Raw genomic sequence first — 17,082 nt, forward strand, 5'->3', positions numbered from 1 at the left:
AGTACTTAGCGTATGCTGGGTTCTCTGGCCACCAAACAAGTCTTTGTGCCCAGAAATCTTACAGGTAAAAAAACTAAGACAAATTTTGTCCCTTAAGTATTACTTTTTTTTAAATAAAAAGACATTAATTTGCAGTGGTTGAAAAATGTGTTAAGGTGTTTTTATTGTGAAAGACAGATATGTGTATGTCTAATGAGGAAAATTCCAAGAATATAATTAATTTTTTTTTTACAAATAGCAAGTGGTATTATTTTTTAAGACACTTTGAGAATAGTCTTGAAAAATGTATTAATAATTTTTTTAAAACCATTTTTGTAGTGTTTTAATTTATATTGTAATTTACCTTGGCAAATTACATGTATATTTCAATTGTAATTTACCACTCTACAAAGAGCTTCCGTGTTAAAAGTCAAACATGTATTTCCAGGGTTCTGCAAGATCAATATATTAGAATATTGCTGTTTTGCAGGAAATATATATTTTTTCAGAATATATTTTTATTCCCTGCTATAACATCCAGCCAACTTCAAGGTTTTAAGGTTTGGCCATGTAGCTGGTGTTGACAACATTGTTAATTTTCCTACAGAGACGTTCAGGGGAAATTACCAAGGAAGAATAGGAAAAAGTTAGCACCGTTTAATAAATGGCTTCTATTCAAACAATAATGTCATTTCTAAATGCCAGGTCTTCCTGGAACTGCAAAAGTTTTGCGGTATCAGGTCCCACTAATTGCTAAGCAATAAGCAGTTTTTGCTTTACTAGACAGGCTTTGTGTGTTTCTTCTCCAAAAATGTTATCTTGGAAAAAGACAGTATCATTTTAGAACTACTGCTTAATGAAATCATTTTGCTATGATTGATGCTTAAATAAATACAAAACTATATTGACACTTGTATATAAAATCAATGTTATATATTAGATTTAAGGAGACCAGAGTCTACAGTAAGGGTAGAAATCTTTTTTTTCAAATTTCTGTATTTTGGGGGGGGGCAGTGGGTAGGAGGTAATTAGATTTACTTATTTACTTTGAGAGGAGGTACTGGGAATTGAACCCAGGACCTTGTATATGCCAAGCATGTGCTCTACCAATTGAGCTATACTCTACCCCCAATTTTTTTTAAGTCAGTTAAAACTCACCAGTTATAAAACAGCTTTGGGGTGGGGGGACCACTTTCATTAATTAAAAAAAAACAAGTCTAAGCTTCAACCATAAAATGATGACCCAATTTAAACCAGGCATAGAAGCTAAATAGGCATTTCCCCAAAGAAGGTATACAAATAGTTAATAAGCACATGATAAGATGTTCATCTCATCAGCCATCAGGGAAATACAAATCAAAACCAGGAGATGCCACTCCCCTGCCCCCACCAAGGCAACTAAAATTTTCATATATTGTTGCCGGAGTTCTGTGGAAATACAATTTTTTAATTTTATTTAAGTATTAAGTTATAAGGCTAGTATTCTCTAATGCTAATATTCTCTAATACTAGTGTTAAAGCATTGCAATTAGAATACTGTTACCAAAAATATTGGAATATGCTCATGTTCCTGGATAAAATTCTAAATATATATACTCATAATGATATAAGTTAAAATATTTTAATAAAAATGAATAGCGTGAATTAGGGAAATTAATATTTGCAAATGCTTGATGGAAATGAGACAGGCGGGAAGGGGGCCGGGCACAGTCATTAAAAGAATGAAACAGTCATTAGCACCAAGACGATGGAAGATTCAACTCCCAGTAGACTCTGGGCTTCAATATCCACTCATTGAAATACAACAGCTGCTAAATGGTCCTCCCACAGGTGGCAGGCTGGCCATAAAGGTAAAAATGTGGGTGGTGGCCCAGTGACTGGGAATCCCAGCCCTTTCCCCAAAGCAGCTGGAATAATCTTCCAACTTGTTAGCATATGAAATTTCATAAAACCGAACAACCCCGCACCTTGTGGCTGCTCTCTCTCGCCTTCTGTCTGCACAGTGGGCATCTTTCTGAATAAATCTGCTTTTACTTTACTATGGCTCATTCTTGAATCCTTTTCTGGGCGAAGCTGAAAATCCTTACTTGATGAAGTGCATCCCAGGGACTCACCTGGGACCTGACCACCCACCCCTGCCCCATCTTTCGTGTGTCAAAAATACTTTGACTTTGCCTCATAAATAAGAATGTTTGTCTGCTTAGCTTCATTACAAGTTTGCTAAAGGAAAAAAAAGTGGAAGGAAAATTAATTCCATCCCCCAAATTATTCAAGAAATAGGGGAGCATCTCAGACAGGTGTGATGCTGAAAGCAGGTTTTTCTGTTTGCAACTCTGCACTGAATAAAATATCGGAAGGAGAACAGTCACTTCTGAGACAGGCCAGGACAGTTCTCACCACCACCACAGAACCATTTGAAAGAGGAAGTGGAGGAATTTATAAAAAGCAAGTACAACAGATAAAATTAGAAACACCCTGATAAGTACACTGCAAAAACTAAAACCAAGAAACTAAATGGGGCACTGAATCTTAGGGGAAAAAATTCTGAAATTTTCAGACAAAAAATAAATGGCTCATGAAGGGATTTATTTCATCAAAAGTTTGCTTCATCAAGGACCACAAATCAATCATAAACACCTAACTCATGGACAGTTTCCATGGAGACATAGAAAGCCCCAAATGAAAACAATAGGTTCTTAACCCACAGAATAATGGTTGTAGCTCAAGATATAATACCTACGAGCAATTCTATAGAAAAATCATTTTATTAACAATGAAGAAATAAGAAACCACAATACTCTAAAGAGTAGACCACCAATCCTGAAACATTCATGAGCTGCTATACAAAATGACACTGCCATCTTTCTCAAGGTGTAGACTGTATTGATAAAATTGTTGATTCTTTCCTATCAATCATCTATTTTGTATGATTCACTGTGGTTGACAAAAACCAACAGAAGCTGTTGCTATGGTGCTTATGTATTCAGGATACATTTTGTACAAAATAGTTGATGGAACTAAACTTACAGGAAGACATTTTTATCTCCACGTTTGGCGATGCACACAAGGAATAAGGGTCTTCTTACAGGGCACTGGTGAGATGCTCTTTGATTCTAGGTCTCTTAACCTGTACTGAATAATCACTGCTGCTCTCTACAGTTCCCTCCTCTTTCATTTAGTGGGAAGAAAATCACAGGGGTATTTTGCGCCACCACATAGCCCTTCCTGTATGAGAGAATTCTAACAATTATTTTGCTTCGTCTTCGGATTTCTCTAACCTCTATCCCCTTTCTGTATTGGAAAGAAAAGACACACTTAAGAATGGAATATTCGCGCTGACATACCACAATTCTCTTTACTCCCATCCCACCTCTAATAGCTCTGAATAAACTGAGGACAGAGATGCTTGTTATATTTCCTTATAGGGGCCACAGTAATATTGTCTATGAGCAGGTAGTTCCGGCGGTTTATTTCACTGCTTCCTGCATTAACTCCAGAGTGAATAAAACCCAGGGACTAGAACGATGAAAAAGCTTACCTTTTCCTCTCTGTTATTCTATAGTGCTAAATAGAATCAGGATTTTCTCTTTCCCTGATTATTTTATTAAATAAAAGAACAATAATTTCAATCCTATTGCTTTGTGCATACGAAATGTTGGATCTCTTAATATAAAAGCTGATCCACCATACAAAATAGTTTTTACAGAGGTTGTTGAAAGCAGGCACATTCTTTTCATGCTTTGTCACAAACTTCTTCCTCCAAAACATATTTATTGGATTGATTTTTTAATTAGTGACTGTTACACTATTCATTGTTTCCACTGACAAAGAAATCCAGTGGTAGCGAAAGAAGCAGTAAGGTTGCATTTTTAGAATAAAAGTGAAAAGAGAAATTAAAAACAACAACCAAAAAACAAAAACAAAAACAAAACCATGAAAGGAAGAAGAAAAACAAAACCATAGAAGATGAGAAGAAAGGTTGTAATTGTGAGAAACTGAGTTGAAAATGACAAAAGTCCCAATACAGGAAATAGTTTAATGTAGATACTATGTTAATATTTAATAATTGCAAACATTTACTTTTTAACACACTTTTTAGGACTTTCCAGGTACAAATGCATTTAATCTTCATAACCCAGACTGAGTAACATGTGTACACACGTGACGCCATCACCAGAGTCAAAATAACATTGATATCCACCACCCCAAACTCACCGCCTTTCTCCCTTCCCCTGCTCAGGTAAACACTGATTTGCATCATGTTATTATAGATTAGCATAGATTAGATTACTATAAATTAGTATGGTCCTAGAAACAGATCTAGAATGATATATAATGAAATCACCAATTTTGTGTTCCTTTTCTGTCTGGCTTCTTTCCCTCAGCATAGTTATTTTGAAATCATCCATTTGGATGCGTGTATGAATAGGTCATCGCTTTTTTTGTGCGTGTGTTCTATTGTATAGATATACCACCATTTGCGTATACATTCACATGTGGTACACATTTGGAATGTTTCCAGTTCCCAGGTTTTACAAATCAGGCTGCATGAACGTTTGTGTACAAGTCTCTGGGTAATTCTCTGAGTAACTAGGAACAGAATGGATAGATCATGTGACATTTATACATGTAACTATTAAAGATAGTACCAAATTGTTTTCTAAAGTGCTTGCATCATTTTGCATTTCTGGTTCCTCCACATCCTTGACCACATATGGTATGGTCTGTCTTTTAAATTTTTATCATTTTTGCACAGTCTGTAATGAGATCCACTGTGATTTGAATTTTCATTTGCCTGCTAATTAATGAGTGGGCATTTTTTGTCTGTGTTTATTTGCCATTCGTAAATCTCCTTTTGTGAAGTGATTCTTCAGATCTTTTGCCTATTTTTTGTGGGTTGGTTTTATTTGTGTTTTTTGTTTTTTGTTTTTTACTTTTTGAGTTTTGAGAACTCTTTATCTATTCTAGATACGAGTCCTTGAATTTTCTCCCACTATATGGCTTGTTTTTTTCATTCTCTTAAGAGTCTCTCCAAAAGAGCAGATTTTTTTAAAATGTTGATGAATCCCATTTGTTAATTTACTCCTTTGTGGATTATGCTTTTGGTAATATATCTAAGATAGTTTTGCCTATATCAAGTCACAAAGATTTCCCCTTATGTTTACATTCAGGATTATTATCATCTTAGATTTGACATTTAGGTCTATAGTCCATTTGAAGTTAATTTTGTATATGGTGAAATATAGTATGGATCAAAGAATTTTATTTTTTGTTTTTGTTTTTGTTTATAGACATTCAATTGTTCTAGCATCAATTGTTGAAAAGACTATCTTTTTTCCATGGAATTACTCTTCCACCTTTGTCAAAAATCCAGTATCCTCAAACATGTGGGTCTACGTCTGGACCCTCTACTCTTAATTGATCTGTTTGTCTGTCTGAATGGCAATACCACACTACTTGACTGCTGTAGCTTTATTAAGGCTGAAACCAGTTAGGACCAGTCCTTTAAATTTGTTCTTTTCTAAAGTAATTTTGGCCATTCTAAATCCTTTGTACTTCTACATGAATTTTGCAATCAGCTTGCTAACTTTTACAAATCACTCACTGAGATTTTCCTTGGGACTTATTTTATGACTGAGAATATTATTTATCTTGGTAAGTATTCCACGTGCAGTTGAAAAAAAGTATTGAAATTGAATTCAATTGAAATTGTATTAAAACTGAAATTGTATTGAAATTGAAATTGAAATTGAAATTGAAAAATATTACTCTGTTGCTGGGTATAGTATTCTATAAATGTCAAACAGACCACGTTGGTTAACAGTGTGGTTAAGTCTACTGCGTTCTTGTTAATTCTCTCTCTGCTTGTTCTGTTATTCACCGAGAAGGGAGTATTACATCTCTGACTATCATTGAGGATATTTCTATTTCTCCTTGGAGTTGTAGCTGTTTAGTGTCATGTATTTTGAAGCTCTGTCACTAGGGGCATAAACATTTAAAATTCTTATATGCTTTCGAGGTACTGATCCCAATCTATGGGATTAAAGTTTTCATCAAGTTTGGAAACATTTTGACCATTCTTTTTTCACATGTTTCTTCTGCCCCTACATTTCTCTCCATGGGAACTTGAATTACAAGGACGTGAAACTTCTGAAATTTTCCTACAACTCACTGAGGTTGTTCTTTTACATTTTTTTCTACTTCTCATTTTGCACAGTTTCTGTTCCTATGGCTTTAAGTTCACTATTTTTTTTCTTCTGTGATGTCTAATCCATTGTTAATTCCAGCCAATATATTTTTCTGTCATACATTGTAACTTTCGCCTCTAAAATTTTGAAGTAGGTCCTTTTTCTCTGTTCCTACTGAACACATTGTATATATAAAAAATAGTTCTAACTATTTTAACATTCTTTTTTAGCTAATTCTAACATCTATGGCGGTTCTAAGTCAGTTTTGATTTTCTGATCGTCCTCTTCATATGCGTTATGTTTTCCTACTTCTCTGTGGGCTTCGTAAGCATCACTTTAATAGCAAACAGGGTGAATTCTGCCTTGTTGGCGCTTTATTCTAGGATTCAGTCAAGTACTTGGAAATGACTTCAGCTTTTTGATCTTGACTTTCTCATTTTTACGCAAATCTGGAGAGGTGCTCAGTCTCGGACTAATAATTTCCTAGTACTGGGGCAGGATCTATCTTGAGCTACGAGTTTTCCAGTCTGCTACTGGAAATGGGAACTAGTCCCAGCTCTGCGTGAGTGCCAACAACTGTTCCCTCTAATCCTCTTGGTTGGCTGCTTCCTCGGCCTTGGGGAGTTCTTTCTTCCCCTGCACTGATCAGTGCTCTGATGAATACCTCAGGGTAAATCTACTCTTTGGATCTCCAGGGAGCTAACTCTGTGCAACTCTCCTTTCTCCAGGGCCCTGTCCAGAGAACGCTAGCCTCCTGGTCTCCCCAGATCAACCCTCAAACCCAACTCTTCAGCTCAGGGCTCCACAGGCCTGCTGGGTCCCCTACCCTGTGCAGTAGCCTGTGGCAGTAACTGGGGGAAATGACAAGACTCACTTTCTCTGCTTCTCTTTGGAGATCATTATGCTTTGAGCCTGATACCTAGTGTCTTGAAAACAAAATTTTATATATTGTTTGGTTTTTAGTTTCGGTTTTTTTATTTTCTTGAGCACAGAGGGTATTTTCAGTCTCTGATACTATAGCTTGTGCAGGAAAGGAAGTTCTCCTTCAGCCTTTAAAAAACAACTAAAGGAAGAAAGGAAAAAGCAAAAGACAGTGGAAGAGAGAGCAGGGAAAGCCTGAAAATATCCTCTTGAGCTTGTTTGGATTAAGGTGCAAGAGCTCATAGGTTCGATTCCTGTTGCTGCTGTTACAAACAATAACTTTTGTGGCTTAACAACAATGTCACTTTATTACTTATGTTCTGTAGGTCAAAAGTCTGACCCAGGTCTCAGGGAGCTGAGGTTAAGACGTGAGCAGGGCTGCATCTCGTTCTGGATGCCTCAGGAAGTCCATTTTCTTGCTTTTCTAGCCTTTGAAGACCACCCACATCCCTCAGCTCACGGATTCCGTGCTCGTTGCCCCAGCAGACCGTTCTCCTGGCGTCTCCCTCCAACCACTGCCAGGCAAGGTTCTCTGCCATTAAGGACACACGTGGTTAGACTGTGTCCACCCGGATAATCCAGTCTGCTCTCAGCAACCTCAAGATCCTTAGCTTAATCACATCGGCAAAGTCCCTTTCACCATGTCAGGTGAAGCAGTCACAGGATTGAAGGATTAGGATACAGATATCTTTAGGAGGGGTCACTATTCTGCCTCTAACAACTAAGATCTGGTGACCTGAGTTTTACTACTCTATTCATTTTTTTTAATTGAAGCATAGTCAGTTTACAGTAAGCCAGAAAGAGAAAGAAAAATACCATATGATATCACTTATATCTGGAATCTTAAAAAATGACACAAATGAACTTCTTTACAAAACAGAAACAAACTCATAGACATAGAAAACTATTCTATTCACTTTTAACCAATGAGAAGGACATTCCCAGCAACCCTTTTAAAAACATTCAGTCGAACACAAAATTTTAAGAAAAGAAATTTGCCCGTTTTTCCTTTCCCACCCAGTTGATGAAAAAAATTAACTGGACAGACTGCTTTCTCTACACAGCCTATTGGTAAGCCCTTCCTTATTGGCCCATAACACTGGTTCTTGCTTAACCTTTCAAGATGAAAATGGTGACATCAGACATGCAATGAGTTCTACATATGTCAAGGTTCAATCATGCTTCATAGTGTTTATTCTCAAGTCTTCTCTAGAATTATTTTTATGTTGGTTAATATTGCTTCTCAAAGGAATTTCACAAGTAATATCAGTAATATAACAACAGACGATATTGATTAAGCACATGACTTCACACGAATAACTCCTCTGGCATATGCAGGAGCTACTATAATTTGATGCATGAAGAAATGAAGCAGAGAGTGTGTGATTTGCCCAATGTTTCAGATACAGTTTGCATGAAGGTCAGATCAAGGCCAAGGCGATCTGACTCCTGCGTCTACTACACTCTCGATCCCAATTTTCACCACATTTTAAGCTCCTGGGAGACAGGGATCATACCTTAATATTTTGTTTACTTCTTTGAAGCATCTGCACAATATTAGCTAGTGCTGAAGCGTATAACACTTGCCTGATAAATTAATACTTCTTCCTTTCATGTCTTTAACTATCAAGCAATCTAGATAGATTCGATATCCCAAAGGTGCTCCCCCGATTTCATTGGGAGGAGGTGAATGTGGAAGAGGGGGCAGGGAGCACAGGGTACAACTGCCATTTCATTTGATGCAAGAGACAAATAGTGTCATGTAGTTGCTAGGAAACCGAGTCAGCCGCACTGAGCATCCTCTCTAGAGCTCACTGAGATCTGCTCTTGTTTGCCTTCATAGATACACACATAGACCCTGAATCTGGGACACAAGGCATGATGCTTATCTTTTAATCTTAAAATAGTTACACTTTAAAATTATTTTCACTAGAATAGTAGAAAGCAGAGGGTTGCAAATTTCACACATCGTTGACACTGTGGGTGATTGTGGACAGTTTCTAAACACAGGAGGGAAAAAAAAGACTCCTTTTCTGGTGATTAGTGAGAATATTTAGCTCAAGGCCACAATCCTTGGGTTTCTCAGAACTTGGATTTCCTTGATTAGGAAAGAAATAGTTAGGTGGCCACTCGAGCTCTCTTCTATTACTTGGACTTATTTTAAACTCATCATCCAAGACAGAATAGCTTGGGAGATGTTTCCTACCTGTGTTCATTTCCTAGGGCATCACAAAGACTGAGTAGATTAAAAGTACAACAGAAATGTGTTCTCTCCAGTTCCAGAAGCTTTAAGTCTGAAATCAAGGTGTCAGCAGGGTTGGCTCCTTCTGAAGGCTCTGGTGGGGGGAGTCTGTTTCTTGCCTCTCTCCCAGCTTCTGGTGATTAACATCAATCCTCGGTGTTCCCTGGCTTGTAGAGGTTTCATTCCAGTCTCTGCTTCCACCCTCTCATAGCACTTGCCTGTGCCCATCTGCACTATCTGTGGGCATCTGTGCCCAGTTGTCCCTCTTCGTGTAAGGACACCAGTCACGTTGGGTTAATGTCCATCATAATGGCCTGATTTTAACTTGATTAAATCTACGAAGATTCTATTCCCAAGTAGAATCCAATTCACAGGTACTGGGGATTAGGATTTCAACATACTTTTTCAAAGAAGACACAATTCAACCCACAACACTACCCTCCCTGTAGAATTTAGATGCCAAGAATCACCTACGCCAAGGCTGTCCATTTAGGACTGATTATTTGGCTACTTTACAGAATTCAGTGATTTGGTTTCACTCTAAAGACCATCATCTCAGTCATCAGAGTCCTCACAGAAATCAAGGAAAATATTCAGTCTAAAATATGAAATGTATAACCCTTTCTTTCTTGATGCCGTGTATGTATTATTCATCAATCACATAAAGCTTCTTGTGTTTTTTCTTGCATTACATGATCACCCCCAGGTTTCCCTACATCTAACTCAACAGTCCCTTATTCAGAAGCTCTGTAATGGCTTCCTATGTGCTGGGCACCAGCTAAGAACTAGGAAGCTACTGAAACGTCAATAAATGTGATATTAGAAGAGATCAACCCATCCAATCTTTTCATTGTGCTCAGAGGAGGAAACTAAGACCCAGGGAGGTTAGTTGTTTCTTAAGCTAATCCTCTAGTGAGTGACAGAACCAGATATCCCCAGGTACCAATTGTACTTAATCTATTCTCATTTTCAGTTCCCTATGACAGCATGATGTCTAGGCAGCTCACGAGAATACATATGCAGCAGGGTTGCTCCGATTTTCATTCTCCTTCGCTCTCTACCCCTGATCGTGGAAGAGAGAGCTCCCAGTTGTCTCCAGAAAAATTCTCCCCCCGGCAGTTCACTCGAGGACCTAGACGTACATTATAATATGCCAATATGACAAATGTTTGCTACTATCACTCTTAATCTAGTAGACAAGCTGGTAGGAAAAGCCAGAGTTTCAGGTTCTCTGTAACTGCTCACACCGTCTCAAGGTCAGCCTTCTTCACCCAACTCTCCGAGTTCTGCGCATTTCAATTTGCTCAAAAGGGCACCAAAGGCTTGCTCGGGCAGCTGCTAATGTCTAGTTCTGAATATAACGGAGACAGTTACACAAAGAACAGTCACATTCTTAGTCAAATAAGGATTTATGCCCTTGAAACTGGGCAATAAAAACTCAGGCTGATTTTTTGTAAGTTATGCCTTCAACCCTGCGAGTCACGCATCCTTTCTGCAATTTTCATTTTCTGTACAGTCAGAAATATTAAGCACTATGGTGGCTTTATACCTGCAGAAATAAATTTTAAAGGGCGGCCCAATTAATTTTGCCTCAATCCCTTGTTTAAAACCAAAGAGGAAATACGTATTTCAAAATGAGCAGGAATCTTTGCAGCGAGAAAATCTATTCTCTGATTAAGTTAGGTAACCACAGTCAAGGAAGAGGGAAAGATTAAGAACTTATACAAAAGAAGGAAAATTCAGTCTAAAGATAAAGCCATTCATTTAGCTACTTAGTTACTAAGCCGAATATTCCTTAAAAAATTGTTAACCATGATTTTGATAAGAAGAATTAGATTGATAAATCTGAACAATGTAATGAATCCACAAAATTAGCTTGGAGCCCATAAGTGGTATCTTTAACAGAGAAATATAGTAAAGTTTTTTTCTGGCACTAACCAGATAACTTTATCTTCAATCTCCATAAATTCCACTGGAAGTAACTTTGCAGAGACACAGTGCAGCACAGCATTCAAATCAAGAATTCTGAAGTTAGGCTTCCCAGATTTAAGGCCAGACATTGCAGTTTACTAGCCACATGGCCTTGGGCAAATTAATGAACCTTTACAAGTCTTCCTCAATTTTTAAATCTGTAAAGCAGAAGTAATCAATATTACCTGCTTCCCAGGAATGCTATATAGATGTTAACAGGATAAACCACGCCAAGTACCTGCTCGAGTAGGTGCTTCGTAGGTAATCCACCACTATTTGCTTGAAAAATCTACATCAAATAAGGCACTGGGTGGAGCATAAAATATAGAAAATCAAAAATAATGGGAGAAAATGCGACAAAATGTGAACAGTAGCTTATGCAGCCACGACTGATTAGTTTTCTTTTTCCATTTCCAAAAAAATTAAATGCAATTCTAGGATATTTAAAACAACATGATTTGTGGGGGAGGATACAGCTCAGTGGCAGAGTGCATGCCTAGCATGCACGAGGTCCCAGGTCCAATCCCCAGTACCTCCACCAAAAGTATTAAATAAATAAATAGATAAATCTAATTACTTCCTCCTCAAAAAAATTTGAGCAAAAATTTTTGTAATTAAAAAAAAATAAAACAGCATGATTTTACAAAATTCATTATGGCAAACATGTTATAATGGAAAACTTTAAATTAGTCTCAATATTTTTTCTATGGAAACTTCCAGTTTCTAGGAAAACCAGAATCCTCCTTACCATTCCCGTGCCCCCACCCCCACTCAGAACCTCCTCACCCTCTCCACTCAACACACACACTTCTTATGCCAAGATGAGACTTTACAGGAGTCTACACCCCACAAGGCACGTGCAGAGAACTCATAGCATGGCACTGATTCAACCAGCCCTTCATCATTCAGAGTTCTGTTTTAAAACACCTCTAGACTTAGAAACTCATGTACATGTCTGACTGAAACATGATGCTGGACACCAGAAATTGACACAACATTGTAAACTGCCTATACTTCAATAAAAAAAATTATAAAAGTAAAAGATGTCACTGTAAAAAAAAACTCATATTCTGCAGAACTCAAGAAAAAGTGATTCTTTTGTATAAGATATGCATCAATGTTATCATATCAAAATTCAGGACTCACATTAAACATTTCCTTGCCGTTATCTGTCCAAATGTGATTTTACTAAAAGTAACTGCTATTGATTGAATATGGCATTAACGAATTGGGAAAAATAAACACATTTAATTTGGGGCTGCCTTTTCAACCTCAAGATTATTCATTTCAAATGCAGTATTTTGAACTCTAACTGAAAGAATACATGATTTTAGGTGGAGAGAAAGGGGAAAAAATCTGCTTGTTTATTTCTTGACAATAAGCCATTCAGAAATAATTCATGGCTGCTTACAGAAGCACATTTAGTACAACAACTATGTCGACATGAGAGAAACTTATTTAGACAGCCAACTTATAATGTACCGTCAGTGGATTTATGAATAGCTCATTTTTAAAGTATGTCAAAGCCATATGTAATTATCATGTCAGAGATGGCTATTTGATTTCTTACCCTGTATAAATTTTGAAACAATAGTTTGTTAAAAAGGAGAAAAAAGTTATACATAAAAACAACTAAGAGGCTGTTCATGAAATTTCCTCAGAAAGTTATAGAAGATGAGATTTTGGCCATGACCAGTGAAATTTAACCTGGTAATTTCCCCTTTTTTTTGGCTTGGTAGCATGCTAAGAAAGTCATTTATTTGCTCCCCTGGAATTTAAGAGCATAAAATATCGCATATTATTTGCACAAACTTCTCTAGAGATGCGTGAACAGAAAAGATGCTGGCAAGCACACGGTGTGTCCCCTGGCAACCTTCTCTGGAGGTGAAACGAGGGAAAAATGAGCATCCAAGGTGTCATGAAGTGACAAGTAAGTCATAAAGAAATGGAACAATCTGCGGGGACTTTGCCCCAAGCCTCTTCAGTCTTTCACGATCTGTGCAAAGGAGTGGCCATGGACACTTCTTGAAAATGACAGGCAGAGTTTTAAGCATCGGCTGCACGCGATGTCTTTTTTCCCCTCCTACAGACAGGGGCCACCTCCTCATCCATCTCCCTGAAACTCCCAGTAGAACTACATCAGTACAAAATGTGAGTAACCGGGAAGGCACCTGGACTCCAGAGATGCACTAAATTGAAGTACGAGGCGTCGGTCACTTCCTGCAGAGAATTTGTGATACCAAACTAAGTGACAAGGTGTTCTTGAAATATTACTGTTCTGGCCAGCCTTCTGAAATTTTGACAAGATCAAATGCGGATACCTCTGAGGACGGAAGGTGAGACCATCACAGATTTTATGCCCATCCAAGAAGCAAATGTATAATTTATGAGTATTTTTCATCACCAAAAAGAGCGAGCAAGTTTTCCACTATTTTTTTAACTGCAAAGTAGTCTCATTCCCATGATATCCCTTGTTTTCCAAAGGATTTATTTGCAAAATGTTGAGAAACCTGTCTTCGGTTCTTGGCCAGGAACTTTGGCATTTGCAGTCAAGGAAGCAGATGCTTATGCATACTGTTATCCAAAAAAATTAAAAAAAAAGATGCCAAGGTCAGAGCTTTCTGAAAAAATCCAGTAAATGATAGACGAAGAAAATTACAAAGGTGAGAGATGCCCAAGAATGCAGGAAGCAGTGATTCTGTTGCTGGATTACACTGACTCTTTAACAAGTAAAATTTTGACCCCCATATTACTAATTTTGGCGTGTGTGGATAATTTAGCTCCTGCAGTATCTAGGCCCTAATTATTGATTAGAGGGTCCTTGGTAGTTCATTTCTAGTTTTCAGAGATACCACCCAGTCCCAGGGCCTGGACTTCTTAGCTGTAACTTTCCCCGTTGCTGTCATCTCAGCATCCTTGGTCCAGCACAGGGACACAAGCAAGGCTCATGTCTGTTCTCAGCTCTCGGCAGCACCTCGCTGCCTCTCTCCTCTGGTCTCCTCTTGTCCTCGCCTCTTGTCATCTGAAAGCAGCTCCTGCATCCATCCACTGTACGTAGTCTCTTCCAAGCTTCAACGTCTGGGATTGACTTATCTTTTTTTAACCCCCGCTTCCATCCATATTCTCCAGCCCAATTCTTTTTCACTTATGTTTTTTGTGTGTGTGTTTTTTAATCCATCCTACTGCCGTTTAGTGATTAGGCAGGTAGCAGAGAAGAGGCAGGCATGAAGGACGGCAGTTAACACAGGCCATTTGATTGACTGAAAGTCCTCAGAGGAGGCAGAGAAAGAAAAGTCAAGGAAGGTACAGCAGGAAGGAAAGGCGTGTGGAACGGAAACTGAAATGGAGCCACAGGGATGTTTGATCATCACTAAACATAGAACAAGAACGCCTGATATGAAGCGCAGTCATCTAAAGCTTGCGGCACTGTTTGGTGTTACTCTTCACGTGTGATGTTTACAGAGAGCACGGTTGCGAGCAGAGCACAGCCCTGCTGGCGGCTTTCTGCAGGGATCTTCCCTAAAACAGCCCCACCGATTGGACTCTCATTGCCGATTAAGGATGTTCATTCCTGGGATGCACGAGGAGAAGGGCATCTTAGGCTCCGCGAGAGTCAGGAAAGCTTTGAAATCAGATGCCAGCCAGGAAGGGTCATTAGGGAAACCACACGTCGGTACTGTTTACATGCGAGTTGTTAAATAGAACTTCATAACATTAAAAGTCTGTACCACGATGACAGGTATCATAGCTGAAAATGTCTAACTTACCTAATGAGGCATCCCCTTAAACGTGAAAGGAGGAGAAGTCAAGGCAGTCTTGGCTTTCCTATTGGCTTGGTCGTGTGCTATGCAAACGAGTCTTCAGTGTATTCCTTACTCTTCCTTGTCATGTAGGTCTTACCCCAGGGCTCGGATAGGAGAAATAGAGGGGAAAAGTCATGGAGTATTAAAAAAATAAAAAATAATGCAAGAAAGTTTGATTTTCCAGGTAATATAAATTTCAAGATGAATTTATTATCTTAGACCATGTTTCAGCATATACATACCATCTCTAATTTCTCTTCCCATTTTTTTTTTAAAACACTCCAAATGGACTTTCATCCCCACTCCTCCAATGAAACTGATTTTCAGAATCAGTAACAAGTGATCAGTTCTCGGTCCTCGGACACAGTTGCTCATTCCCTCCTCTGTGCCACGTTTTGTTTTTTTCTTGTTCTTAGATTCCAAGGCACTAAAATAGCTCTGTTTTCTAGCTATGCTGTTACTCTTTTTCAGGAGCCATCATGCCTAAGACAGCTCAAATTTAAAATGCCCAAAAGTAAGCCTCTCCCTCCACTCTGAAGCCCATCCACCTGCAGGCTCCACCATCCTGGTCATCATTCATGGCATCTCTCATACCCACGTGCAATCCAGTAGCTCCACCTTCAAAGGTGTCTGGCATCCAGTCACCTCCTTCTACCCCATGGTGGTCCAAACATCATCGTGGCTCGCTGAATCACTCCACGGCCCTGGATGGCCTTCCTGCTCCTGCTCTTGCCCCTCAAATGTGCTCTCCACACGCCAACCAGGGTGAGCCCATTAAAAGGGAAGCAAGATGGTGTCACCCCTTAAATCCTTCAATCTGAGCAAAATTGAAAGTCCTTAGAGTGGGGCACAGCCCTTTCACTTTCTGACACTGTTCCTTCCAGCTGTCCCCGTGGTGCCCTTGGCTCTGGTCATGCTGGTCTTCTTGCTCTTCCCAGAACACAGGAGGCAGCCATTGCCTCAGGGCCTTTGCCTGCTCTTTTTCCAAAAAGATGTGACTCCATCCCTCGCTGCTTCCAAGCACTTCCTAAATATCACCTCCTCACTGAGATCTTCCCAAATCACTCCGTTTAAAGTGGCATCCCTGGCACTCTCCTCTCTTCTTACTTGCTCCAATTCTACTGGTCCATTTACAATCTTCCAACATACTATGTCATTGTTTGTTGTTGGGTTTTTTTTTTGAAATCATCCACTTTCCCCCACTGGAATGTAAGCTCCAGGAAAGTAGGAATTTGTAAACTGTTATTTATAAATTAGGCACTTAGTCAATATTTTTAATTAAATGATTAGTATGCAAAAATAACACAGTTTTCTCGTGAAAGGCTGAGACAGTGCCCCACTCATGGCCCTGATCTGTCTCTGTTTCTTATCTCATTCCCTCAGTCTGTCTCTTGTCTCCATTTTTCCTTCCCAGTGAGTATCTTTTTTTCTTTTTTTTTATTGAAGTCAGTTTACAATGTCATGTCAGTTTCTGGTGCACAGCATCATGTCTCAGTCATACATGTACACACATACATTCCTTTTCAGATTCTTGTTCATTATAGTGTGACTACAGTGGTTGTCCTGGTACCCTTGACTCAGCTTCTCTCATTGTGGACGTTCCCCCAGACTGGATCTTACTCCTCTTCTCATCTACCCCTATTCCCTTTATGAGATGATCTCTCTTCTTCAGATACTTTGTTTCATTTCAGTGTTCTGCCCTTTCCCTACTCTGTGCCTGTGCTGAATGTGTGAATGATCTCGCTTGAGATTTATGCTTTGTTTTTCCTTAATTTGAGAATTTGTGTCTTTGATCAATTTTGGAAGTTTGTAAGCATTTTCCCTTCAATTATTACCACTTCTCTCTTCTCTCTGTCCTGTCCTTTCGGAACTCCTCACCAATAGGTGTGGGTTATTTTCATGCTACCTTCCATAAGGAAGTCATCTTTGACTTCTCTTTGATCATTACTGTTGATTTACCTTAATCTGTGATATTTCC

At 38.7% G+C, this 17,082-nt stretch overlaps 1 long non-coding RNA gene across 2 annotated transcripts in view; it reads right to left on the reverse strand.

Annotated features, from left to right (window-relative positions):
• The window catches only part of LOC116276696 (uncharacterized), a 53,721-nt gene that overhangs the window by 26,512 nt on the left and 10,127 nt on the right, over window positions 1-17,082 (reverse strand). The window contains exon 2 of one of the 2 annotated variants that reach the window (XR_012077942.1): window positions 15,069-15,208. The exons of the other annotated variant lie outside the window; for it this stretch is intronic. This is a non-coding gene — a long non-coding RNA (uncharacterized lncRNA). The remainder of the gene's footprint in view (window positions 1-15,068; window positions 15,209-17,082) is intronic. 2 annotated transcript variants of the gene reach the window in all.

This window comes from Vicugna pacos, chromosome 2, assembly GCF_048564905.1.
Source record: "Vicugna pacos chromosome 2, VicPac4, whole genome shotgun sequence".
Taxonomy (NCBI): Eukaryota; Metazoa; Chordata; class Mammalia; order Artiodactyla; family Camelidae; genus Vicugna; species Vicugna pacos.